The sequence below is a fragment of the Rhinoraja longicauda genome, chromosome 1 (genome assembly GCF_053455715.1).
Source record: "Rhinoraja longicauda isolate Sanriku21f chromosome 1, sRhiLon1.1, whole genome shotgun sequence".
Classification (NCBI taxonomy): Eukaryota; Metazoa; Chordata; class Chondrichthyes; order Rajiformes; family Arhynchobatidae; genus Rhinoraja; species Rhinoraja longicauda.
Window position 1 is genome coordinate 27,016,916 of NC_135953.1, and position 27,992 is coordinate 27,044,907.

Below are 27,992 nucleotides of genomic sequence, written 5' to 3' on the forward strand. Positions count from 1 at the left end.
TAAAAATGTGCTATTACACTTTATGTTTTTGAATCTGTCTGAAAAAAAAAACTTTTAATATATTTAATTGAACCCTTTCCTGCTTGGATACAACATTTCAGTGGGTTATAACCAAATACATGGCATAACACGAAAGAGTTACCCTCCCTTTTCAATTCAATGTAGACAATTGTGTATACTGATCAATGCTGACAGGATCTGATCAACTAATTAGCACTAATTATGCAGTATAATAGAAACAACATTATATTCTTGTCGTTTCATAGAATTTCCAGAAACTGGCTTCTTCCCAACTGCTTAACATCAGCCATTATATCCTGCTTTCCTTTCATTCTCCTATTTTGACTTTACATTCCTCTTCCCTCACATATGCCTCGAATCTCCTTTTAGATATAGCATAAAACAGTAGTGTGTTCGACATTCTCGCAAACTTCTGTTAATGAAAATTACTGCTACATTCCTGATACATTGATCTGATCACTATGTAACCTTGCTCTAAACTCAGTTACAAATGGGATAGGTTCCGCCATATTCACTCTTCCAAATCCTTTTTTTTTTGGTCGCATCCTCAGCAGTGTGACTCAAAATAGCTCGAAAAAAATGTTGAGGACATCAGGCTTAGGTGAATGATCTCAATGGAGAGAATGGTCTCTATCTATGTCAAGAATATGAGACATCCGCTTGCCACTACGGTCAAAGATTTTCACAAATGGCTCAACCTTGTCTTCACTTGTTGAGATTAGCCGTCATTGACGATACCACTTTAAATGACACAAGCAAAAAAACAATTCCATAATCAGCATCACGTCCCAAACTGAGGAAAATTTAGTTCCACGTATCTTGATGAACTTAGATCATTACTGCAGCTGCTTGAGGGAGAAGTCTCAACTGATTGAATTGTACGTATCAGGAACAATCCCATGTTGAATTTCAAGCCTGCAACAAGGAGCCAGCACAGACATGATGGGCTGAATAGTCATGGTCTGTGCCCCATCATTCTTTGAAGCAACAGTAGGAACACTACAATTGCCACTCTATCCGTGGATTGAAAGGAGGCAAACGTGATCACCACATTTCTAAAGCATCGTTCCAAGGAGTAAGAAAAAGATGAAAACTGAATCCTGCAGTTTAAATTCAAGATGTACACGATTGAAAAATTGGAACAGTGGGATCTACAATGTTGAGAAAAGTGTATAAGATAGAAGGCTCTGAGTAACAAAGATAGAGGAACAAGTCATTTCGAACCGTCTTGACTAGAATAAAATGACAAGTGGAAGGATCATGGAGGGGGAGGGGAAGAGATGGTGCTGGTGCCCAAAGAGATTTTGTTGTCAAGATGATGCAAGGGAAAATTCATGCCAACGTGAAATAAACATTGCTTTCATTAATCAGAAAATTGAAATGACCAAAACAATGACCTATAAAACTCCATGTAAAGTACATATTCATTGGCACGACAATAAATTAATCAAATAATTTAAAGGCTTTGATTAAAATCTGTGATTAGCCTACCTTAATCAATCAGTAAGATAGTTTGTTATTTCTGGACTTAATTCTCAAATGTGATTTCTTTTTTCCCTATATCTACTGTAATGCTAACTAAAATATTACAAGGAATAAATTCAGATGTCAGGACTGAAAGGACTGCATACAAAGTTTGGCCACTTTACGGAAGAAAGAACAAGCTGACTGCAGGATTCTTCACCGTTCCAGTTTTTAAGACCTGTTCGACATTGTTTTGTTTTGATGAAAGAGTTAAAATTTTAGTCGCATGATCCAGCCAGTACAGAACAGTGAGCCGTCGTAAAGACTGCGGATATCTGACGACAGATTTCTGATAATGCGCAGTTGGCAGCGGTACTGACTGCAGATATTTGCTGGCACAGTGACAGCGGTGGCACAGCCAAGCCCCATGGCAAGAAGCACTGAAAGGCAAGGGGTAGCATTAATCGCTCAAATCTTTTGCAGCTTGCGGCATAACACTGAGCTGTCTATCGCGTGTTCGAGAAATTATATCCAGCATTCAAAATTCAAACCTTGATATATTACAGGAACATGTCAGAATGTTTTAAGCTCTGAACAGAAATGAAATGTACTGCCTTAATACAAACCAAAGAGAAAAAGAAATTGATGCACAAAGTAAAAATACAAACAACCGTTGAAATTTTCGACAAACACATCTGTGAATAATTATTTGGTTGCTGCGCACTCTTCTTAATGTCACTAGAAATTAATTTATCTGATTCCCTACAAAGCGCTGAGATGTGGGCTTGCACTCCAGGTGAGCCTGCAGAGGTTGCTGCTGCTGGAGACGTCACAGCTTCTAGACCAGAAGACTCTTAATCTTGCGTATAATGCTTAAAAACAACCATACCTTTGGGATGCCTGCTCATAATCCAAATGATATTCCCACAAAAATATGAAACAAAAGACACACAATACCTCTCCCAGCTGGGAAGTTGCTACCATGAGTCTGGTAGGCTTAATAATACAAACAACAACAGTCTCCTGTATTGAAATACACGGGTATGCATCGAGTATTCTGTTTGGCATTCATTTAAAGGAAAAGCAAAGAAAACACTTGTAAATTGTTAAGTGATGTTATGTCACTGTCACGATGCAACAATGGAAATACTGAATAATATCTACAATGTCTAGACACGTAACAGTGGGCTTGGTTAATAAAAAATACAATCTGTTTCCTGCAGTTTACGCTGGTTACCATGCTGGTTAGTAACAAGTTCAGAATTAGGAACCTGATGGCTCAGCAACTTTGATACTGATCCATTACCTCTTAGGGCTGCATAACACAACAGAAATAATTTCTATCTACAAGGTCGTATAAGAAATGAGGGTTAGGTAGCCACAATCCAGTTCCAAATGGGAATGGCCTTTTAGTACATAAGCGTTCTACAATTCATCATTTACAGCATGTGGTAGTCACTTACAGGGCCAGCATTTATGCCAGTCCCTAATTAACTCTAGAAAAGATAGCGATGAGATACCTCAAACTTTGTCAGTTATGGTAAAAATGACATTAAAGACATTAGAATGGTAGGGAGGGGTTTCACAATTTTGACCCGGCAACTAAGTTACTAATTAGGAAACTCGGACATAGCCCTATTATGAAAAATTCCTATACTGACTATCGAGCAAGTGCACTTTGAGGTAGGTGTTAATACATATCAGTGGAAAAGAACAGAGGAAGCTTTGCTCAACATCTGTATTAATTAAAACTCAACTTGGTGTACTCGATGCTAAAAATAGGTACCTGAAACACAGACAAAATGTTTCCTAAAGTTAGATGGATCATCAGGGAGACAATGAGAAGGCCAAATGTTTTCCAAAGAACAGGAAGGGAAAGGGTCCAGACTCAAGCTTGCTGCCTTCCAGTAATCTATCACAGACTAAAACCTCAACATGCTACAGAAGCAAGGTGTATTCACAAAATACATGTCACTGGAAATGGTCTCTACTTAATAGGGTAGTTCTATCACTAGAAACTCAAGCTGAAGTTTAAAAGCTGGCTGAGCAAAGCTTCCCCAAAAAGAAAACATTCGCTCCCATTATTTGGCCTCAAATGCACTGTTCATTGTACTTGATTACAGATCTGAAATGACTTACGTCACTTGGTAGAGTTATAGGGCTCAGAAACATGCCTTTTGAGCTAACTCATCCATGCTGCCCAAGATGTCCCACCCAAGCTAGTCCCATTTGCCCACCTTTCTTATTCATGCACTCGTCTAAATGTCTTTTAAATGTTATTATTGAACTTTCCTGTTCAATATACCCATTAACCTCTGTGTGACAAAGTGACTTCTCGGGTTCCTAATAAATCTTTCCTTTCTTACCTTAAAGTTATGCATTGTAGTTCTCGATTCCCCATCTTGGAGAGAAAAACTGTTTATCACTCTATTCGCCTCATCACTTTATACAGCTCCTCCCTCAGCCTCAGCCACTTGTGCTCCAACATATTAAATCATCCCTCAGCCACCTGTGCTCCAACATATTAAGTCTAAACCTACCCATCCTCTCACGATAGCTCAGACCCTTGAGTCCTGGAATCATACTCATATGTCTACTCTGCATTCTTTCCAGCTTAATGGCATCTTTCCTGAAGCAGGGTGACCAAAACTGAATGTACTATGGGCCTTCTTCACCACCCTATCTACCTGTCACACTACCTTCAGGGAGATATGCACTCCTGAATCCCTCTATTCTACAACACTCCCCAGAGCCCTGTCTTCAATGTGAAGGTCCTGCTCTGGTTGGACTTCGCAAAATGCAGCATCTCACACTTACCTGAATTAAACTCCATTTGCCATTCCAAGAGTCGTATGCCAGCTGATCAAGATGCCACTTTAATTCTCGACTACGATTCTTCCTATTTTTACAAACTTGCTCATCATGCCTTGTAAATTCTGATGCAAATTCATTGTTACATAAGATAACATTTTTGGATTTATGATATTAGAGGGGCGTAAATGGTCAGAGAGAGTCAAAATGTTCGCACTTACCCATCTGACAGCAAATGCCAGGAATTCAACCATTGTACTGCCTTGAGACCTGAACCAGTGATTGTTTCTTTTCTTTAGAAAATGGATAAATTGTTATAAATTGCTCCAATAAGAATTGCTCTTCAAAAATAAATTTGTTTTTATGTTTTCAAGATGTATTTTGGTGTTTATATTGTTTTGTGATTTTAGAAATGATGAAGAAGCTGAGAAAACAATGATAATGTTACTAGTCATGTCAAGCTAAATAACACAATGATTAATCTATAAATGTTTCTGCTTGTGCTGACAATGACAAGCTGGAAAATATGGTTCCACTGACACAGATCATAAAATTTAGATTCACCAAGCCCTTGGAAAACTACTTACAGCAGAGCATTTAGAAATGCCTAGAATTTGCCCTTATAAAGGCCAAAAATCACCACTTGAAACTAATCTACATTCTATTAATCAGCATAAGCAAGATAAAGGAAAACTTGAATTAAATCAATTGAACTTCAATCATACTGCACCACTGCTACTTTGATATATCCTAAGAAATTGCCTGTCACCCTGGCCAATTTCGTTTCTCTCTTTCACCTCCTGGGAGATGGTACAGGAGTTTGAAAGCTCGGACATCCAGAAAATAGAACAGTTTCATCCCCAATGCTATCTGACTCCCGAACAAGTTACATTTTTCACGTCCCATTCCCAGAAATGCTGCCACATACTCTTAATCTTAACTCCACCTCATTTGCATATTCCATTATTGTACTTTTGCACAACTTGGATTGTGAATTACAATCTTGCACCATTTTGCTGATTTACACTTGTCGTTGTATTTTCTGATGTATTTACCATTACTGTATGTATACTGATTAACGTGACCTTCATGGGAACAGTGGATTTCATGGCACCCCTGTGCATCAGACATTAAAGAAATCTAAATTTTTCTGTACTAAATAAATGTTACCATAGAACAGGAAATAAAGAGCAGAAAGTACACTTTTGACTATAATTTGGGGACTTCAAAAATGGGTGACCACACTCGAATGGTGACGCGAGTGAGGAAAGCCGACACGATATTGATGCTCAAAAGAAAGATCCATAAGATGATCAGAATTGTATCATTCTTCAAAATGCAATAGTTTTCAATATTCCAATATGTATGTCAACGTATTTTACAAACTTGACATAATTAACTAGATGACACAACCACAATGTCCTGCATGGAGTACTGTATAGTTCAAGGCAATATCATATCATATCACATATATACAGCCGGAAACAGGCCTTTTTCGGCCCTCCAAGTCCGTGCCGCCCAGTGATCCCCGTACATTAACACTATCCTACACCCACTAGGGACAATTTTTACATTTACCCAGCCAATTAACCTACATACCTGTACGTCTTTGGAGTGTATACGATGTAATACGATGTATTTATATAGTATCTTGTCTCTAAGATGTTTCATTATATTAAATCAATCAACTCGGCCCTTTGAGCCAGCACCGCCATTCAATGTGATCATGGCTGATCATTCCCAATCAGTACCCCGTTCCTGCTTTCACCCCATACCCCCCGACACCGCTATCCTTAAGAGCTCTATCTAGCTCTCTCTTGAATGTATTTAGAGAATTGGCCTCCACTGCCCTCTGAGGCAGAGAATTCCACAGATTCACAACTCTCCGACTGAAAAAGTTTTTCCTCATCTCTGTTCTAAATGGCCTACCCCTTATTCTTAAACAGATGACTGAGAACTTGGTTGAAGAAGTGGGTTTGATGATCGAGAAAGAAGAGAATGGTAGAATATTTAGAGTAGACCTTTTGAGACAGTTTATCCCCATCATGCCTAATAAAAGACATATTATGTTATATAAAGTTTATTTTAAGTAATATTTTTGTTAGCTTACAGATGGAGTGATTAAATATATCCACTCAGAGTAGGAAACTTCCGATGGTAACTCTAATTTAACGTACCAAACAGGAAATTCACAAGAACAGAGTTGGATTCATGGGAGGTGGTCTTGGAAGGGAGGATGCTCCTCAAACTGCAGAGCATCCTGGACAATATAGCTCATCCCCACCATGACACACTAGTCAACCTGAGGAGTACCTTCAGCAACAGACTGGTTCCACCAAGATGCAGTACAGAATGTCACAGGAGATCCTTCTTCCCTGTGGCTATCATACTGTACAACTCATCCCCCTTCTGTCGTGGGGTAGACCGACTCTTCCCCCCCCACCCCAAAATCTTTGCACATCCTCAATCCTTTCCACTCGGCACTTTAATTTCGTGTTTCATGTATCTTGTGTTTTATGACTGTTGGCAGATCAATTTTCCTCCTGGGATAAATAAAGTTCTATCGTATCGTATCGTATTATTTTTTCCCATTGAAACCTATAGCGGGTTAAATCAGCTGAGCTCTCGAACTAGTGCAAGAAAATAACTGCAGATGCTGGTACAAATCGAAGGTATTTATTCACAAAATGCTGGAGTAACTCAGCAGGTCAGGCAGCATCTCAGGAGAGAAGGAATGGGGACGTTTCGGGTCGAGACCCTTCTTCAGACTGTGCTAGTGCTAGACCAATCCCATTAGTTTACCGCCAGGCAAGTTAGTTTAAGTTTATACCCATGGGATTCTGGCTAATCACTTGATGCAACAGAAGACCTATCCTTCACATAAATAATAAGTGTGAAAAATGATAAATACAATATTCACAACCCCCATGAGAATATTACACCTTTTGTTCCCTTCCACAGATAGTGAAGTACAGGATATTCCAGCCAGGAAACTAACAAAAAGAGAAACAAGTGTATTTTCATTACACAATACTTGCTGAGCAGCTGGATGAACAGTCTGCAATAAAATAACTGAATTCTTGTATTTTATTTTTAACAATTATATACTTTAAAGACTGCAACAGATTTGAAATATATGGTAAGAATGCAAAAAGCCTTTCAGAAATTACAGTAACATTATTAATATAAATAACAATGAGAGGAACTCAATCAAAATTTTGAAGGAAATGAATTGTACATTGAAAATTTGAAACCGCATTATCAGGCCTTCTCATTTATTTGTGGAGCAATACAATTTCTGATCTAAAGATTTAAACATCTGTTTCATTGAAAAGCTGCATTCCCACAGTACAAGGTCAGTTCTAATTTTGATAAAGTAATGCATTAAAGTAATAGTTAATTTCATTATCACTATGTAAAATGATTATGCTGTTGATGCACTTCAATATCAACATACTTGTCCCAAAACAAGGTCCATTTCGAGACATCATTGACATACTGAAATATTTGGGTATGTAGCATTACCTGACCACTTTGAAAACAACTAATGTTCTGTGATTTCAGGAAAAATACATGACATTAATAAGTTGTTACTTGGGTTTTCAGTAAATCATGCAAAATATTCTTGATGAAAACCACACAGTTGTCGAGTGTGTGTAACTAAAATATATTGACATAGTCATTTTAATTCATTGAATATTCGAATCAACACCATGTCTGAAGGATATGAGCACATTACAGTTACAGCTCCATGAGCTCAACGCTGCTGGACTAGAAATCCAAGGCAAATAATCCCAGGAAAACCAGTTCAAATCCCTCCAGGCCAGATTCAAAATTTGGAGTTGTTTAAAAAATCTGGAAATTAAAGGATGGTCAACACAATTTAATTCCAGCAGCATAGTTAAAGTAGCCAAACTGTCATGAAGCCCCCAAGAGGCTTGCATATGAAGGGAATCGATGTCCTTCAGATTCTTACTTAGTTTCGCCTATTTGTAGCTCCCAGTCCCACAGTAATCATCCTCTGAAGTGGGTCAACAAAGCTGCATCAACTGTTACAGGACAAATAGTAAATGTGCAGTAAATACTCGCCTTGCCAAACATCCCAAGTTAAAAATGACTATCCTTTCACTGTAAATGTGCAAAGAGCTGAATTTTCGCCATTTCAGCAGTGAGGTAAGACATTAAACCCTATATGGGACAAGCTCCCAGAGAAAGTTGTAGGTACAATAACAACGCTTAAAAGACACTTGCACAGGTACATGGATCAGAGAGGTTTAGAGGCATATGGACTAAACGTATAAAATCATGAGGGAAATGCAGTTTTTTTTTTCTCTTGGTACGAAAATCTAAAACTTGAGAACATAGGTTTAAGGTGTGAAGGGAAAGATTTATTGGGAACCTGCAGGGTGACTTGTCCACCCAGAGGGTGGTGCCCACAGGGCCAGGGGAACTTGTAGAGGTGGGTATAATTACAACATTAAGAAGACATTTGGACAGGTTCATAGGCAGAAAGGTTTACAGGTATATGGGCCAAGTGAAGGCAAATGTCTCTAGCTCAGGTAGACGTTTGATGGGCATGGTCGAGTTGGGCCAAAGGGTCTATTTCCGTGCTGTATAACTGTGACTCTGTTGTTTGTTGCTACCCAATTCATGCTATACTATAAGCAGAATAGACGTGGCCCCAACAGTGCCGACTCAATTACAGAACTTCTTTCAAGCAAAATAATAGTAAACGTTAAAGAACGCAATTGGTTTCGGAAATCCTTTGCAGCCGAATAAAGTTAGCAAACAGTTTAAAGTTAGGAAATCTAAATAAATTAACTGCTTCAAGCACTGTGGCATGAAAGGCTGAAGTTGCTAACAGGTTAAACCATGTAAATACCCAATAATGCAAAAGAGGCTGAAATGATTAACTTTTTTTAAAAGAGAAGGTATGATGAAGAGATTATTGAATGTATACCAGATCCACAATCCACAAAAGTTGCACAAAAGTTCCAATGCTGCCATGTCTGCAGAAGAGAATAGTTATACAAGGATCAATAAATATCTTTGCGGAGTAAATTGAAGTTAGATAGGGTCCAGAATAAGGGGGACTGTTCAAAATCTAGAGAAGCCGCGAGCTTGCTATTATAATGAATTTTTATCAAGTCTGATGAACTGGGTAATACTCTCCTAGACAATATTTAATAATCTCCACTTGGACGGAAATGCCACATTTTGGACAGCACTCCCCCCCCTCCCCCTTCCTCCACCAATTTGATAAATGTGATCTCAGAAAAGGAGGAATCACAGGCTCCAGTCTACATTTCTACAACACTGCATTACCCTGCGACTCTCCTGAATTTATATGGCCTTGCCTGACTGAAATCAAGTTTTCAGAGCAGAAAGTGGATCAGATTGTGTGCTGATACATTACAACTGTTGCTTGTTTGCAGCCTTCTGAAGGTGAAGATCAGGATTTACAAACAGAAACCGAGTCAATGGAGAAATATGAAAGTAAGATCCACAAGAAAGTACAACAACCATTTACAAGTCAATATCGATGTGTATTCATCAATGCTCCTAGGTAGTTTCACCTCCGGAAGCAAAATACATTACATGCCATGAGAATTTGGCGGCACAATGTTGTCTCCCAGCGCTAGAGTCCCAGGTTTGATCTGATTACGGGTGCTGTCTGTACAGAGTTTGTACGTTCTCCCTGTGACCGTGTGGGTTTTCTCCGGGTGGTGAAGGTGTGGAATTCTCTGCCTCAGAAGGCAGTGGAGGCCAGTTCGTTGGATGCTTTCAAGAAAGAGCTGGATAGAGCTCTTAAGGATAGTGGAGTGAGGGGGTATGGGGAGAAGGCAGGAACGGGGTACTGATTGAGAGTGATCAGCCATGATCGCATTGAATGGCGGTGCTGGCTCGAAGGGCTGAATGGCCTACTCCTGCACCTATTGTCTATTGTCTATTGTCTGGTTTCCTCCCACATTCCAACGGCGTCTAGGTTTGTAGGTTAATTGGCTTCTGTAAATTGGCCCCAGTGTGTATGATGAGAATCTGGATTAACATAGAACTAGTGTATGGGTGATCGGTGGTCAGCGTAGACTCGGTCGGTGGGCTGTTTCCACGCTGTGTCTCTAATCGAAACTCGAACTAAAACTGATTTTTTTTAAAAAACAAAACTATAGACATTTCATCATTGTGAAGTGCTTGCTGAACCGTGCTTTTCTCTGTAGTATTTGGATTTAGTCATCAAATTGATCCAGGTATTTTTGAATAAAATAATGACCAAATGCCATGAAAATATAAATAGATATGTTTTTCTCCCCCATTGGTATTGCCACTGATATTCACTCCAAAACATTATAATAGCAACGTATCAAGGATAAAGTTCTTGAGTTCTATGCCAACACCCGGCTTTAGATATAAAAATGTTTTCATATAACACGCTGATCAAAAATTATCTGATGTTATTTTTTAAATGATCCTTTGCTTTGTCCTAGAGACAGTCTGGAACAGCGCTTCCAAACGGATTCATTTGGAAATTGTCATTAGGTCAATCTTCATTGGTCTGAGTGATACGAACACCTTTTTATTGCAAAATAATCTTGTAATCAGTCTGAAGTAGGGTCCCGACCCGAAACATCACCCATCCTTTTTATACAGAGATGCTGCCTGACTCTTTGTGTTACTCCAGCACTTTGTGTCAATCTTGTAACAATGTTTTGTGTTCATAGTTAAAACTCCATAACTCGTTTTATTTATGTAGGCCAACTTATTATGAAAATCCTTTTCTAGCATTGTCCTAAATTTAGAAGCAAATGTTTCTATATGTGAATAAGACATTCTTTGTCATCTTGTAGCAAATAATCACATTCAAAACCAGACTAGAGCAGTAAGTTGGGACATATAAGAGTATGGTAGTCCTTTACGGAACCCACAAAACACAAGCCTACTTCTCAAACAGAAAGAAGATATTACTATTTTCAGAGCTCAGCATGTTCCCTTGCCTTCCCCCTGGTACACACCCAACCTAACATACAAAAAGATGACCACAATATTAAGGATATTCTTTAGGAATCACCAGATCAATTAGTAATACATGGACCTATCTGCACCCATTGTGCCTTTCATTAATTTTTTTAAGTTTTGTATTTCAAGTCATGACAGCTGACGAGTTAGTCTTGTTATGAGAGACTGCTTTGCAAGTTTGCTGTCATTCATTTTTTTGTCAGTATAGGTTGTGAAACAGAATGGTGGCAGTACAATATGCACGAATATTAGGTGATCAAACCAGTTGTAATAGCTATTTTTCAGTGCACTTTGAAACAAGCTGCTCGGGTTTTGCTACTCTCAAGCTTGAATGGAGGCATTTAAAAATTGTGAATAAAGTGAACACTGCAGCATAAGAGGACAAAGAAAAGCCATGCTAAGTTATTTTAAAACAAATAGATAATCAGGAGCTTATTAATTCCCCAAAGGAAAGCCGAGCCATTTACTTAATCTCATCTAAATTCTACAAACTAAGTTTTAACAGCTAAAATATCTGTTGAGAAATATTATGAACAAACACTTCAGCTTAAATTAAATAAAACTGCTGTGTATAATTTTGGGTGGTCGAACTTGGCAGGCAAAAGAAAGACATCTCCAGATTGGCTCGCCCAGACACTGCTTCACAGCATGCATACTCGTCCGTAGGCTATTGTTTCATTCCCTGCAAATTATGCTTGGCAATAAGCACCCTGCTATACGTTTCAGCCAAAAGGCATTAGCCAAAACCCAATAGTCTGCAATACCCTGCTGAGGTCATCTGAAACAAGAATTGGCTTGCTACTCTCCAATCTTCATGAAATATTTGCAACAATCTCCCTGCTTGAGAGGCAATCCTTTAACCAATTTGTACAGACGTAAGATAGTAACCTAAAGCCTTAACTATTCGTCCTCCAGTGGGCCCATAATGCACTCCAAACAGGATAACGAGTTGAAGCACAGAAAACAAGCATGCACATTGGAAGTATGAAACATAATTTTAAAATGCTAGAAAGATGCATCAGTTTCTTGCAAGACAGAATCAATATGATGCATCGAGGGGAATAGAACTCATGGCATGTCAGTTCTGATGATGGCCCTATCTGGAAGCACAAACCACTGCACCTACTTTTCCATTATTTTCTGAATGGAGTGGAGGGTGGGGCAAGTCTAACCAAAGAGCACCACGTATGGCAAGTCTTTCTTAAGATTCAGCACAAAATCAAACATTAAACAAAGAACTTGTATTCCGAACATCTTTTGTAGTATACAAATTATACTACTATTTACACTTTAACTACAGAGTGCATATCTAATAGAACAGGTCATTACCATGCAGAGAAAAAGGTGCTGTTACGAAAAGACACACCTAAATAGTTACGAAAACGAATCATTCGTCAAGCACATTATTCAGGTAGAATCTGCAATAGAGACTTTAAGGCTGAGATGAATTACGGAAACCAGACACAGAAGTGCACAAATTTCTCTTAATTGAAATGAGCAAAAAAACACTTTCATCTTTCCTGTTCTTTGAATAAAACAAAACACTTTAGAAGTTACGGATGTCTCTCTAGACATATGTAACACAGAGTATTTTTTAATTGTTATTACAGTTGCCTCCAGCTATACCCAGTTATTATGTGACTGAATAAACAACAAAGAAAATCTGTGGTGGTTAGATTCTTCAGGACGAATAAAGGGGTATTAAGGACGAACTTTCCTGAATATCACGTAACTGTCTGCCGAGTAAAAATATCTTCCATTAAAAAAAATGCATGAATTTTAGCAACATGGCACTGCAGGAGATAACACATAAATGTCAGATTAGCATTCATAACACCGCCTTTGACTTTTCAAAATAAAAGCAAGCTGCTAATCAGAATGTGGTTTTCTAATTTTTTCTAATTGACTCAGGTGAGATGGGAGAGAAAGTGATAATGTGTGGACCTGCATTGAACCCGTGACTTGCAATGTGCATGCCTCATGGCCATTCAGCAACGCAACTTCAAACAATCTTGAAAGCCTCACCACCACACTTTGGATGGAGCAGTTCAGTTCAGTTCAGTTTATTATCATGTGTACCGATGTACAGTGAAAAGCTTTTGTTGCGTGCTAAACCAGTCAGCAGAAAGACAATACACGATTAGATATATTTAAAGCAGCACAAAATGACAACCTGATGGCCTTTGGACCTTTCCTCTCTCCGCAAATACTTTTTTGCCTTCAGCGTCACTGATAAGACCAGAATTTATTTGCCAGGCCTAAACGCCATAATGGTGCTGGAAATGAACCATACCCTGAATAGCAGCAATCCTTGTGGCGGGTCGGTAATTGCAGGATTTTGATCTAGGGATGAAGAAGTTCTTAGGGCTAACAGAATCAAGGGATATGGGGAGAAAGCAAGAACAGGGTACTGACTTTGGATGATCAGCCATGGGCATATTGAATGGCGGTGATGGCTTGAGGGGCCGAATGGCCCACTCCTCCACCTATTTTCTATGTTTTTAAAGCATCGGCAAGTTCGGATGTATGTGACCTAGTACAGAACTTACAGAGAATGGTGGTCCCATCCTTCATAGTTTGGATTCAGAACTGGCTTACCCATGGAAGTCAGAGGGTAGTGATGGAAGGGTGTGATTAAAGAGGTAAGTCTATGGCCAGTGTTGTTCTGCTGAGATCAGTGCTGGGACATCTGTTGTTTGTGATATATATAAATGACTTGGATGTAAATGGTGATGGGTCGGTTAGTAAGTTTGCAGACAACACCAAAACACAGTGTGGAAGGTGCCAGATGATACAGTGGGATTTAGATCACTTACAGATATCTGCGTAGAACTGGCAATGTAGTTTAATCCCAGCAAGTGTTGCACTTTGGGAGGTCGAATGTAAGAGAACAGTACATCGATGAGCCAAAACATTATGACCACTGGCAGGTGAAATGAATAACATTAATTATCTTGTTACAATGGCACCTGTCAAGGGGTGGGATATATTAGGCAGCAAGTGAACAATCAGTTCTTGAAGTTGATGTGTTGGATGCAGGAGGAATGGGCAGGAGTAAAGACCTGAGCGACTTTGACAAGGGCCAAATTGTCATGGCCAGACGACTGGGTCAGAGCATCTCTGAAACGGCAAGGCATGTGGGGTGCTCCCGGTCAGCAGTGGTGAGTACCTACAAACAGTGGTCCGAGGAGGGACAATCCACAAACCGGTGACAGAGTGTTGGGCGCCCAAGGCTCATCGCTGCTCGAGGGCAATGAAGGCTATCCCGTCTGGTTCGAACCGACAGAAGGTCGACTGTGGCACAAGTCACAGAAAATTTTAATGGTGGTCACGGGAGGAATGTGTCACTATAGACAGTGCATCGCACCCTGCTGCATATGGGGCTGCGTAGCCGCAGAGTGCCCATGATGACTCCTGTCCACCGTCGAAAGCGCCTACATTGGGCACACAATCGTCAGAACTGGACCTTGGAGCAGTGGAAGAAGATCCGATGAGTCCCGTTTTCTTTTAGATCACCTGGATGGCCGTGTACGTGTGCGCCGTTTACCTGGGCAAGTGATGGCACCAGGATGCACTGTGGGAAGACGACAAGCCGGTGGAGGGAGTGTGATGCTCTGGGCAATGTTCTGCTGAGAAATCCTGGGTCCGGCCATTCATGTGGACGTCAATTTGACACGTGTCACCTGCCTAAATATCGTTGCAGACCAGGTACACCCCTTCATGGCAATGCTATTCCCTGGCAGTGGCCTCTTTCAGCAGGATAATGCACCCTGCCACACTGCACACATTGTTCGGGAATGGTTTGAGGAACATGATGAAGTGTTCACGGTGTTGCCCTGGCCAAATTCTCCAGATCTCAATCCGATTGAGCATCTGTGGGATGTGCTGGATCGACAAGTCCGATCCACGGCGGCTCCACCTCACAACTTACAGGACTTGAAGGATATGCTGCTAATGTTTTGGTGCCAGATACCACAGGACACCTTCAGGGGTCTTGTAGAGTCCATGCCTCCGCGGGTCGGCGCTGTTTTGGCGGCACACAGAGGACCAACACCATATTAGGCAGGTAGTCATTATGTTTTGGCTCATCAGTGTATCCAGATAATGGTAAGACCCTTTTACTGCATTATAGATTAACAACCACATTGATCCCTGAATGTGGCAATACAATACAATTAGAGAGAATGGAAAAAAGGTGTATGGTATACTTGCCTTCATAGGTGATGCATTCAGCCCAACTTGCCCACACCGGCCAACATTTCCCAGCTACACTGATCTCACCTGCCTGCGTTTTGTTCACATCCCTCCAAACTTGTCCTATCCATGTACCTGTCTAACTGTTTCTTAAACGTTGGGATAGTCCCTGCCTCAACTACCTCCTCTGGCAGCTAGTTCCATGCACCCACCACCCTTTGTGTAAAAAGTTATGAAAATAACCCTTTGTATGTTATTGATTATTTTACTTTTGGATCTAAATATTCATTGAGAATTTAGTCATTCTGCAGCCTTCCTCATATTTAGTAACACCTACAAGAGTTTTCATCAAGTTCTGCATTATTGCGCTCATAAAACAAACCAAATCTAGTTTCAAATTGCGCCATTGGTTATGAGTCCGGGAACCTGAGCCTAACACAACCCAGGATAAACCTGCCAGGATTCCTCAAAACCAATGGCACATAGGCTGTCTTTCCAACAGCTGTTTTAGCAAGTGTTGACAGTTTTACTTTCAACGTGCAGCTGGCTGAGAAATGCAGTACCACTGCCCCTCTCACACCACAGTATCTCAAAGATATAAAAATACTTAACGTTTATGTGCGAAGATAGACACAAAAAGCTACAGTAACTTAACGGGACAGGCTGCAGTACTCGAGGGAAGGAATGGGTGATGTTTCGGGTCGAGACCCTTCGTCACCCATTCCTTCTCTCCAAAGATGCTGCCTGTCCTGCTGAGTTACTCCAGCTTTTTGTGTCTATCTTCGGTTTAAACCAGCATCTGCAGTTTCTTCCTACACATAATGTTTATGAACGGTGGGGACATGGAGAGAGAACGGCACGGTGGCGCAGCGGTAGAGTTGCTGCCTTACAGCGAATGCAGTGCCGGAGACTCAGGTTCGATCCTGGCTACGGGCGCCGTCTATACGGAGTTTGTACGTCCTCCCCGTGACCTGCGTGGGTTTTCTCCGAGATCTTCGGTTTCCTCCCACACTCCAAAGACGTACAGGTATGTAGGTTAATTAACTGGGTAAATGTGAAAATTGTCCCTAGTGTAGGATAGTGTTAATGTGCGGGGATCGCTGGGCGGCGCCGACTGGTGGGCCGAAGGGCCTGTTTCCGCGCTGTACCTCTAAATTAATTTTAAAAACACCCTGAGGGAGTCTATGGCAATATTTATATTTGTCCAATTGATCACATTTCAGCAACAGCACGATTTCAAGTTATTCTGACCAGCTTTTTAATTTGGAGGTAAAAATCTTTAATTGTACCAAGCATCAGGAGTTTATAATGTACTTAACTAGAAAGATGAATAACTATTAAGAAACGGTATTTTAATTATTTAAATTAAATTTGAATTTATTAAATTGTCATATCGTTCTTAATTGTAGGTCAGTTATCGGTTCACACAGTGGCGCAGATATAGAGTTGCTGCCTTATAGTGCCAGAGACCCGGGTTCGATCCTTACTAAGGGTGCCGTCTGTATGGAGTTTGTCTGCTCTCTCTGTATCTGTGTTGGTTTTCTCCAGGTGCTCCAGTTTCCTCCCACACTTCAAAGACACACATGCTTTTCGGTTAATTGGCTTTGGTAAATTTATAAATTTCCTTAGGGTTTAGGATACTGCTAATGTACGGGCTGATCATTGATCAGCATGGACTCTGTGGGCCAAAGGCCTGTGTCCATGCTGTATCTTTGAAGACTAAAAAGACAAACTCTACCACACTTCACAAAGTAATTTAGTAATTTAAAAAAAGGTTCAGTCAGTCAATCCGAACTTCATTAATTAATTTCAGGTAGAAAACCAGCTCCATTTTTTCTTTTCCCCACTCTCCACATGAAATGGATAATCATTTGAAACAAGTGCAAGGGTTAAAGGCAGATAATTCTGAGGCCAAGTCTTCCAATGCTTCAGAAAATTAAAAACATGAGCACGTTTGTGGTCGACTCAGATTACTAAATTCAGCAACATGTTTTTAAAAACAAATCACTGTTTCTATTCAAACTATTTACACTATTAATCACTACTGACACGACAAAACTTACCAATATATAAATCTTATTGTAAGTAAAATGGTAACCATTTCCGTTTCTCCGTGCTTTTCAGCACTAACTCAGACAAATGGAAATCCAAAATACTAATTAGACTAAATCATCTCACACTTATTGTACAAATGTTCTGTAGCAAGCATCAAACATTCACTTCATTACACATAATCAAAGTCATACTGCATGGCAACAGGCTCTTCGGCCCAAATAGCCCATGCTGACCAAGGTGCCCCATCTACATTTCGTCCCACCTGTCTGCATTTGGCCCATGTCCCTCCACACCTTTCCTATTCACACACCTGTCCAAACATCTTTTAAATGGTGTTATAGTATCTGCCTCAACTACCTCACCTGGCAGCTCATTAATGAAGGATCAGGACATCAAACACAATCAATCTACTTGCAAATTACTCCCAGACATAGGGGTATATTCAGGAAATCAGGATACTATTGTGCAGAGTAGCAGCATTGGCCTCAGTTTAATTTTCCAATGACTGATTGACCACAGTGCACTTAAAAAAAAGATCTGCAAGCTGGTTACTTTTTTGGGTGTTCCAAACTCCCTGACCCACACACAAACAGAATTGCTATCCAAACATATCCAATGAATTTTCAGCCAAAATATTTGAGAAAAAATTGATGCTCAGGTCAATGAAATTAATTGTAGATCATATGCTGCTCTTGTGATACAGCGACAGACCTACAACCAACACCAATGCTGTACAGCTGAAAATGCTCTCACTAAGCATCAAATGTGAAAGGGAAAAATGTGTAACCAATTGTGCTTAGTTTTTTTTAAATTGAAACCAAATATAAAAAGAGTCATTCACATAATGGTTTTGTGATGCATTTTCCCCCCCGAAGCATAACTTTACCAAATTAGTTCCAAAATATTGCAACGTATTCTTACAGCCTACTCTGGTGTGTTGTGGTGTGTCAGGATCATGAGGTGTTTGCACAAAGAGTCATAGAGTGATACAGTGTGGAAACAGGCCCTTCGGCACAACTCGCCCACACCGGCCACCAGCTACACTAGTCCCACTTGCCTGCGCTTGGTCCATATCCCTCCAAACCTGTCCTATCCACGTACCTGTCTAACTGTTTCTTAAACAATGAGATAGTCCCAGCCTCAACTACCTCCTCTGGCAGCTTGTTCCATACACCCACCACTCTTTGTGTGAAAAAGTTACCCCTCGGATTCCTATTAAATCTTTTCCCCTTCACCTTGAACCTATGTCCTCTGGTCCTCAATTCCCCTGCACTGGGCAAAAGACTCTTGTGCATTTACCTGATCTCTTCCTCTCATGATTTTGTTTTCTGTACAACTGATGCCTGCTGGAAGAGTGTTACGCAGGCAGATCATGATGTCAGTGTGCAAAATTGATTGGTATCGATCTTCACTGATGGAGCTTAGACTCAATGAGAATAGGGCAGCATGGTGGTGTAGCGGTAGAGCTACTGCCTTACAATGCCAGAGACCTGGGTTCGATCCTGACTACGGGTGCTTGCCTGCATGGAGTTTGTACGTTCTCCTTGTGACTTGCCTGGGTTTTCTCCGAAATCTTCAAATTTCCCCCCACCCTCCAAAGACGTACAGGTGTGTAGGTTAATCGGCTTGGTACAAATGTAAAAATTGTCCCTAGTGTGCGTGGGATAGTGTGAATGTGTGGGAATTGCTGGTCGGTGCGGATTCAGTGGGCCGTAGAGCCTGTTTCTGCGCTGTATCTCTAAACTCAACTAAAGACTCAATCACTGCCCCAGCTAAACCTAATACGGCTTCTTCCCGGCCCCTAGCTGAGTACTGAGTGCAACATCAAAAATGATTCCACCTCTAAGTTCTCAATCAGCCGCTGTGCCAGTATCTGACCTACTGGTTGTAATTTTGGTGTCTTTACTCTCATCATATGGCCAGGTTACAATCTGAGGACATATAACAGGACAAAAGACCAAGAGTAAAGCTGCCACATGAGAGAGAAGTCAATTGAGGCGATCGTGCTTATCACAAATTTAGTAACTTGCAAATCATAAACTACACAAGGGTGAAGGGGGAGAGAATAGGGATGTTATGATGTGTAGGCACCATATTTTATTGTCTCAATCTTGTCACAGCAATGCCCTCGTGAAAGATGGAGCACACTACTTTCTTTGGAGGGGGCAGCGAGGAGTGAGAGAGTGCAAGAGAAAAGTCATCAACATTTGCAAAATTCCTAAGAAGGCTTCATAAGCTGGATGCAGGTAGACTTTTTCCCTGGTTGAATCAAGGATCAGGGGCCACAGTTTAAAAGGGAGAATAGAAGGGAGCCATTTGGGACTGAGATGATAATTTTGCCCTTTCTATCCCCTCAGAGTTTTGGATTTTTTTTTATCCTTGCACTTTTTTGTCCTTTCAAATAGCCTCAGGATTTAGACTGGCCAGGTGATGAGAGTGAAGATTTCATAATAACAACCAATAGGTTAGATTCTGGACGTGCAGCCCAAAATAGGATCTATCTATTTCTGGATATTATGAGAATTGAAGGACTTGGTGAAGATGCTGGAGAATGTCACTGAGGCAGATGGGGAATATACAGAGTGCACATTATTGTTCTCAGCATTGTATCGTATCAGTTCCATAGACAAAGGCTAATGTCCCCAATGGAATAGATGTGAATTGTAATAGTATCCCAACCAATGGAAGTACCATTCAGAAAGCTGTTAACAGAGGGGATGAATCTGTCCTTGAGCATATGAATATATATATATAAGTATAAGCAACTCACGATTAAGAGCACTAGTAGTTGAGTGAGGCGTCTGTGGTTCAACAAACATGTGTACAGGGTGGTGGTGGGAGCAGCAGTTTCAAATACATTCAGTGACCCTGACTGAATATACATGGTCACGGTGGAACTATTCTCCTTCTCAAATGGCAATGGAGAAGGCCCATGACAGACAGGTCAACATGCGAATGGGGAGTTACAATGGTTAGCAACTTAAGGGCCTGTCCCACTTAGGCGATCTTTTTGGCGACTGCCGGCGACTGTCAAAGTCGTACCAGATTGCCGAACTTTTCTTTTACCCGGCGACAATGACCACGACAATGCCGAGTCAGGTCGAGATTTCAGCGTCTTCTGGAACATCGCGAAAATGCCCACGCTGTCAATGCTTCTCCGGCGTCTTGGTTTTCGCTGAAATCACTGACAAGTTAGTAAGTACTTGAGAGTTTTGAATGGGTTTCCCACAAGTGTGGGTTACTTAAAAAACAAGCTTCACTGTAACAAGGAATAAACAGGATTTACTTCCAGTTTACTAATAGCTGTATTAAAATTTAAAAAAATTAAATGGTTAAATGGATTTTTGTGAAAAGTGTGTGGGTATTCTTTGAAAATGTAAGGGAGATGTATATCTGGTTTCTGGGTTGCATATCTGGGTTTGGAGCTCACTTTAAATGTAATGGCCGATGGCCATAAACATCGCGAAAATTTCCACGCTTACCTGACTGTCAAACTGTCGCCTCCAATCTACCTGTCAAATGTCCTGACGGTAAATAAATTGGTTAAACACAAGCATTTTATGGTATTTTGAAATGACTTTACTTATTTTAATATTACGTGCTTCTAAATGCATCTTAAGAGAACCTAGCAAACCTGGGGACAGCATGCGACAGCGACCGCAATAAGCTACGTTGCCTGGCGACAAGCCAGCTGTCGCCGAGAGATTTCAAACCGTTTGATTTCTCGGCGATGCGCCGAGATCCACTACGATCTTTGGAAGACTCCTCACGATCATGCCCGCGACACCCTGGCGAACTGTCGGCGACATCCTAGTCGGACATCCTTGGCGGACAGAGCGTGTGTTCGGCAAAATGATCACCTCTTCTATGCTTGATCTCACCAGTGAAAACGAGGCCACATCTCGAGACCAAGTGTGGTAATTTGCGAGTAATTATGGAAGTGATAATTTTCTTATTTAGCTCTGGTTATTACAAACTGATCATCTGGCCAATTATGTGCTTAATCCCAATCTATCACTCAAGTTTTCATAGCTTTTCAATTTTTAAAAATGGAATGAAGATTAAATTGTGCAAATTTGTAGTATTTTTAATCAATAGGATATTGCACTTTATACTGATGGCAAATTACTGGGATTTAATGGAATTAGCATCCGGGTCTGCTACTGGAAACTACACACATTCTCATGATAGTGGAACATTTGTGAGTCATTTAGTTATTTTCTCTGATTTTAAATATTTCTAGAATTGAAATTAAGGGAATACAACTTCTTATGAGTATTGACATGATTGTGACAAGAATTTATTTATATGGCCTTAGCATTCAACAGGGAAGAAACAGTCGTTCGGCCCAACAACCTTGTTGTATAAGTCTCCTCCCACCACTTTCATCTAACTGAAGCATATTTTTCCCATTCCTTTCTCCCGCTTATTATGCTTCTCTTGGCAGAGAGATTGACTTCTTCCTGCAATAACCAATGGGGTTCCACCTGATCTACTTTCTGGGTAAAGACATTTTCTTTATCTGAGACTTCTTCCTGAATTTAAAGATGACTATCATAAACTTAAGGGCCTGACCCACTTAGGTGATTTTAAGGCGACTGCCGGCGACTAGGCTGTCGCCGACATTTCGCTGGGGTGTCGCGGGCATGATCGTGAGGAGTCTTCAAATAATCGTAGTGGATCTCGGCGCGTCGCTAAGAAATCAACAAGTATGAAATTTCTCGGCGACAGCTGGCTTGTCGCCAGGTATCGTTGCTTATTGCGGGCGCTGTCGCATGCTGTCCCCAGGTTTGCTAGGTTGTCTTAGATGCATTTAGAAGCACGTAATATTAAATTAAGTAAAGTTATTTGAAGATACCATACAATACTTGTGTTTAACCTATTTATTTACCGTCAGGACAACTAAAAAGGCAATACAGGGACAAAAGATGAGGTACGAGGGTAAACTAGCCAATAATATAAAGGAGTATAGTAAAAGCTTTTTAAGGTATGTGAAGAGGAAAAAAATAGTCAAGGCAAATGTGGGTCCCTTGAAGACAGAAGCAGGGGAATTTATTATGGGGAACAAGGAAATGGCAGACGAGTTGAACCGGTACAATAGACAATAGGTGCAGGAGGAGGCCATTCGGCCCTTCGAGCCAGCACCGCCATTCAATGTGATCTTGGCTGAACATTCTCAATCAGTACCCCATTCCTGCCTTCTCCCCATACCCCCTGACTCCGCTATCCTTAAGAGCTCTATCTAACTCTCTCTTGAATGCATTCAGAGAATTGGCCTCCACTGCCTTCTGAGGTAGATTCCACAGATTCACAACTCTCTGACTGAAAAAGTTTTTCCTCATCTCAATTCTAAATGGCCTACCCCTTATTCTTAAACTGTGACCCCTTGTTCCGGATCTGTCTTCACTAAGGAAGATTCAAACAATCTCCCAGATGTTCTAGTGGCCAGAGATCCTAGGGTGACAGAGGAACTGAAGGAAATTCACATTAGGCAGGAAATGGTGTTGGGTAGACTGATGGGACTGAAGGCTGATAAATCCCCAGGGCCTGATGGTCTGCATCCCAGGGTACTTAAGGAGGTAGCTCTAGAAATTGTGGACGCATTGATGATCATTTTCCAATGTTCTATAGATTCAGGATCAGTTCCTGTGGATTGGAGGGTAACTAATGTTATCCCACTTTTTAAGAAAGGAGGGACAGAGAAAACGGAAAATTATAGACCAGTTAGTCTGACATCAGTGGTGAGGAAGATGCTGGAGTCAATTATAAAAGACGAAATTTCAGAGCATTTGGATAGCAGTAACAGGATCGTTCCGAGTCAGCATGGATTTACAAAGGGGAAATCATGCTTGACTAATCTTCTGGAATTTTTTGAGGATGTAACTAGGAAAATTGACAGGGGAGAGCCGGTGGATGTGGTGTACCTCGACTTTCAGAAAGCCTTCAACAAGGTCCCACAGAGGAGATTAGTGGGCAAAATTAGAGCACATGGTATTGGGGGTAGGGGACTGACATGGATAGAAAATTGGTTGGCAGACAGAAAGCAAAGAGTGGGGTTAAATGGGTCCCTTTCAGAATGGCAGGCAGTGACTAATGGGTACCACAAGGCTCGGTAGGAGGACTGCAACTATTTACAATATACATTAATGACTTGGATGAAGGGATTAAAAGTACCATTAGCAAATTTGCAGATGATACAAAGCTGAGTGGCAGTGTGAACTGTGAGGAAGATGCTATGAGGTTGCAGGGTGGCTTGCACAGGTTGTGTGAGTGGGCGGATGCATGGTAGATGCAGTTTAATGTGGATAAGTGTGAGGTTATCCACTTTGGTGGTAAGAATAGGAAGGCAGATTATAATCTGAATGGTGTCAAGTTAGGAAAAGGGGACGTACAACGAGATCTGGGTGTCCTAGTGCATCAGTCACTGAAAGGAAGTATGCTGGTGCAGCAGGCAGTGCAGAAAGCCAATGGAATGTTGGCCTTCATAACAAGAGGAGTTGAGTATAGGAGCAAAAAGGTCCTTCTGCAGTTGTACAGGGCCCTAGTGAGACTGCAGCTGGAGTACTATGTGCAGTTTTGGTCTCCAAATTTGAGGAAGGATATTCTTGCTATTGAGGGCATGCAGCGTAGGTTTACTAGGTTAATTCCCGGAATGGCGGGACTGTCATAAGTTGAAAGACTGGAGCGGCTAGGCTTGTATACACTGGAATTTAGACGGATGAGAGGGGATCTTATTGAAACATATAATATTATTAAGGGGTTGGACACGTTAGAGGCAGGAAACATGTTCCCAATGTTGGGGGAGTCCAGAACCAGGGGCCACAGTTTAAGAATAAGGGGCAGGTCATTTAGAACGGAGATGAGGAAAAACTTTTTCAGTCAAAGAGTTGTAAATCTGTGGAATTCTCTGCCTCAGAAGGCAGTGGAGGCCAATTCTCCGAATGCATTCAAGAGGGAGCTAGATAGAGCTCTTAAGGATAGCGGAGTCAGAGGGTATGGGGAGAAGGCAGGAACGGGGTACTGATTGAGAATGATCAGCCATGATCACATTGAATGGCGGTGCTGGCTCAAAGGGCCGAATGGCCTACTCCTGCACCTATTGTCTACTGTCTATTGGCACTGATTCTGCTTCAAGAATTAATATAATCAACTTTGACCAAATTATCCAATGTTGCTGGTTTGCTTGAAAGCAAAGCCATGCAATGATGTTCATTACTATATAACTGGTTTGATGCTAATGATAGCTGTAATTCCTTAAGGGTAATGCATATGAAGGTCTAAATTAGCTCAAATCAGGCATGATCAAACTAATGAATTCTAAAGATACAGTTCACTCTGTAGGTTATTTATTGGATATGGATACACACTGTGATATGGGTATCCAAACTAGTCTGGTAATCCAGAAAATATGTGTTCATCTTAAGAAATTGAATTTATATTTACTGAGATGCAAAAATGACATTAAAGCTTATGGTCTGCTGAAAGACCCACCACACTTGTACACCTTGGGAACAAAGAGCTGCTGCCATGGTCAAATTAAATGCCATAGTAATGCAATTGCAAAAATGATCTACAAACCAGTCAGTTACTTCAAATTGCCACTTGTAATTTGAAGTGGCAACCCATAATCCCTGTCTCAACCCAACTTAGAATGGGCAATAAATAATTGAGATCTGATGAACAGTATTTTAAAGAGTCTTTCACTTGAAAGATGATGAATGCTCTGTTTTGCACTTGCAGTGTTTTGTGTCTTTTAATTCATATTTACAGCATTTTCATGCATCTTATTTCATCACGTGAATAACAAATGCACCGCAAGCTATTCCATTATCAAATTACTGCTGAGGTAATGCAAACTAGAACATATGAACTTGAAAGCACACTGACCACCACAAGTTGGACTTAATACCTTTCATGTTGCAAAACATTATTTAAAGCTTTACAGGATTAAAAAGAGACAAGTTTGTTTTCAGCCGAGATTGTCCCGCAAAACAAAATTCTAACATTTAATTTGATCAACACATGTTTAATGGTTAAACTGAGCTGGTACTAAAAGGATAAATAAATCTTGCACTTGGTTCTGAAATTTTATAGGTCAACTGAGTGGAGTTTTGCAGTTTGGTATATTAGGAACATTTATTGCTGTAACTGTAAGCTTAAAACGTCTATTTGTTGGCTGTGAGGGATGAGCTTTAGCAGTCCCAATCAGATTTTCTAACAGGAAAATCACTATTGCCCTAGAAACAGGGCAATGAAATTTCAAAGTTATGCCCAGGAACAACGGAACAAATTGCAGGGAATAGAGACAACAAAGCTGTAGTAACTCAGCAGGTCAGACAGCATCTCTGGAGAAAAGGAATGGGTGACATTTTGGATCGGGACCCTTCTTCAGACTGTGAGTCAGGGGACAGGGAAACGTGAGACATAATATATATCCCTATATATTTCTCGTTTCCATTTCCCCTGACTCTCGGTCTGAAGGAAGGTTTCGACCCGAAATGTCACCTATTCCTTTCCTCCAGAGATGATGCCTGACGCGCTGCGTTGCTCCAGCTTTTTGTGTCTATCTCCGGTTTAAAAAAGCATCTGCAGTTCCTCCCGACAGAGATTGCAGGGGAAATAGGATGAAATGGATAAAAAAAAGTGGGTGCAATAGAGTGGAGAGAACTTGAGGCTTTTGTTATTGTTGAGCTGCACCTGACCAATCAATTGTCCATTCTAACAATCAGATCGAGTATTTCAGTCCAAAAAACTCACAAAAAGGAAAAGTCAGGTATTTATAAAACTTGCCTTTACAGCGCAAAAAACGCTAAAGCCAACGCTTTCCTCATCCTCTTGTACATACAGCGTACCAAATCATAAAATCGTACAATGCAATTAACATCCTGCATCTGTAGATATTGCAGTTAAAAAAGACAACATTTCGTAAGAATTTTTGGAAAGATCATTATTTCTATTTGGGGACTTTTGGGGGTTCCTGACTTGGAAGGCTGCACAAAGCTGAAATAACTGACCATAAGTGACACTATTTGACCCCATTAACATCCACAAAGCACAGAAATGCCAAATTTTCCTTTTTATTACAATTTATCCATTTTGCAGGAATTATTTAATTTTTTTTCAATTGCTAAAAGAACACTGAATTTATTTTTTTCAGTTATAAGGTTCTCAGAAAACATTTATTTTTCAGCCACTAGTTAATAAAGACAAATAGGATGGCAGAAAATCCAGTAAATACAGAGTTGCATCTTACCAGCTGAGATTTTGTAAAATTCCAATATCTGCAATATTTTACCTTTCTACACAAAAAATGTTTAGAAATATACATGCTGTTGCCTTATCGCTCCGTGACAACATTACTTTTGCAAGGGAGTTGGCTATTTTCTTTTTGGGCTGCATTGACGAAAACCAAAACTTTGACAATGTACTGATTTATTTCACATAAATGAATGATCGAATAGCGCCAACTAGGAAGTGTGGGGTGCTTATAGTGAAGGTAGACACAAAATGCTGGAGTAACTCAGCGGGACAGCAGCATCTCTGGAGAGAAGGAATGGGTGACATTTCGGGTCGAGACCCGTCTTCAGACTGATACCGGGGAGTGGGCGGGACAGAGATAGAATGTAGTCGGACACAGTAAGACTGGTGGGAGAACTGGGAAGGGGGAAGGGATGGAGAGAGGGAAAGCAAGGACTATTCGAAGCTAGAGAAGTCAATGTTCATACCGCTGGGGTGTAAGCTACCCAAGCAAAATACCCAAGCGTAGTTGCGCCAGGTCCCCCATGATCACGGTGCTTATTTTCAAATTTGAACTTTTGTTGTAGTTCACTTTCCATTGGTCTCTAACTAAATTTTCATCAAATTTATCGTTTATTACCATAATTTTCAAATCTCAAAGGGAGTGTCCAGTTTGGCTATTATTGGTACAAAGTATCTATGAGAATAAGCTTCCACAAGTAATGGATTATGCAACAATTACTCCATGGGGCAAAATCCAATGCAAAACATACACTTAAGCTGAATTCAGCAGGCTATGCCCATACACATGAAAGCAATGCATATGTTTCAGACAGTTAGCAGCACTCTCACCAACAAGTATAAAGTTAACACAAAAACAAAAATACTGGAAGAACTCAACTAATTAAGAGAATCTGTGGGAAAAAACAGTTACAGCTTTGAATCCCAAAACATTACCTGGTTTCTCTTTCCATAGATGCTGCTTAACTGATTGATATCTTCCAGTGTTTCTGTTTTTATTTCCAATTCTGGCACCCGCAGTTTGTTTTTGTTTGCATGAATATGAAGATAATCAGTTCAAGTTAAATTCCAGATTGACCATGGTTTAGCCAACATTTCAATCTTCAGATGTTGCATGATCAAAGATGCACAACCTAAATAGCTGAAATGCTAACAGGCGAAATTCAAAGAATAGA

The 27,992-nt window shown here is 40.6% G+C and overlaps 1 protein-coding gene across 15 annotated transcripts in view; it reads right to left on the minus strand.

Moving 5' to 3' along the window:
* Positions 1–27,992, minus strand: part of tcf4 (transcription factor 4) — a 544,855-nt gene that overhangs the window by 292,633 nt on the left and 224,230 nt on the right. The window contains exon 1 of one of the 15 annotated variants that reach the window (XM_078423079.1): positions 1,513–1,632. The exons of the other annotated variants lie outside the window; for them this stretch is intronic. The gene's annotated coding sequence lies outside the window, so the exon portion shown is untranslated. Of the gene's footprint in view, positions 1–1,512; positions 1,633–27,992 lie in introns of those variants that run through there. 15 annotated transcript variants of the gene reach the window in all.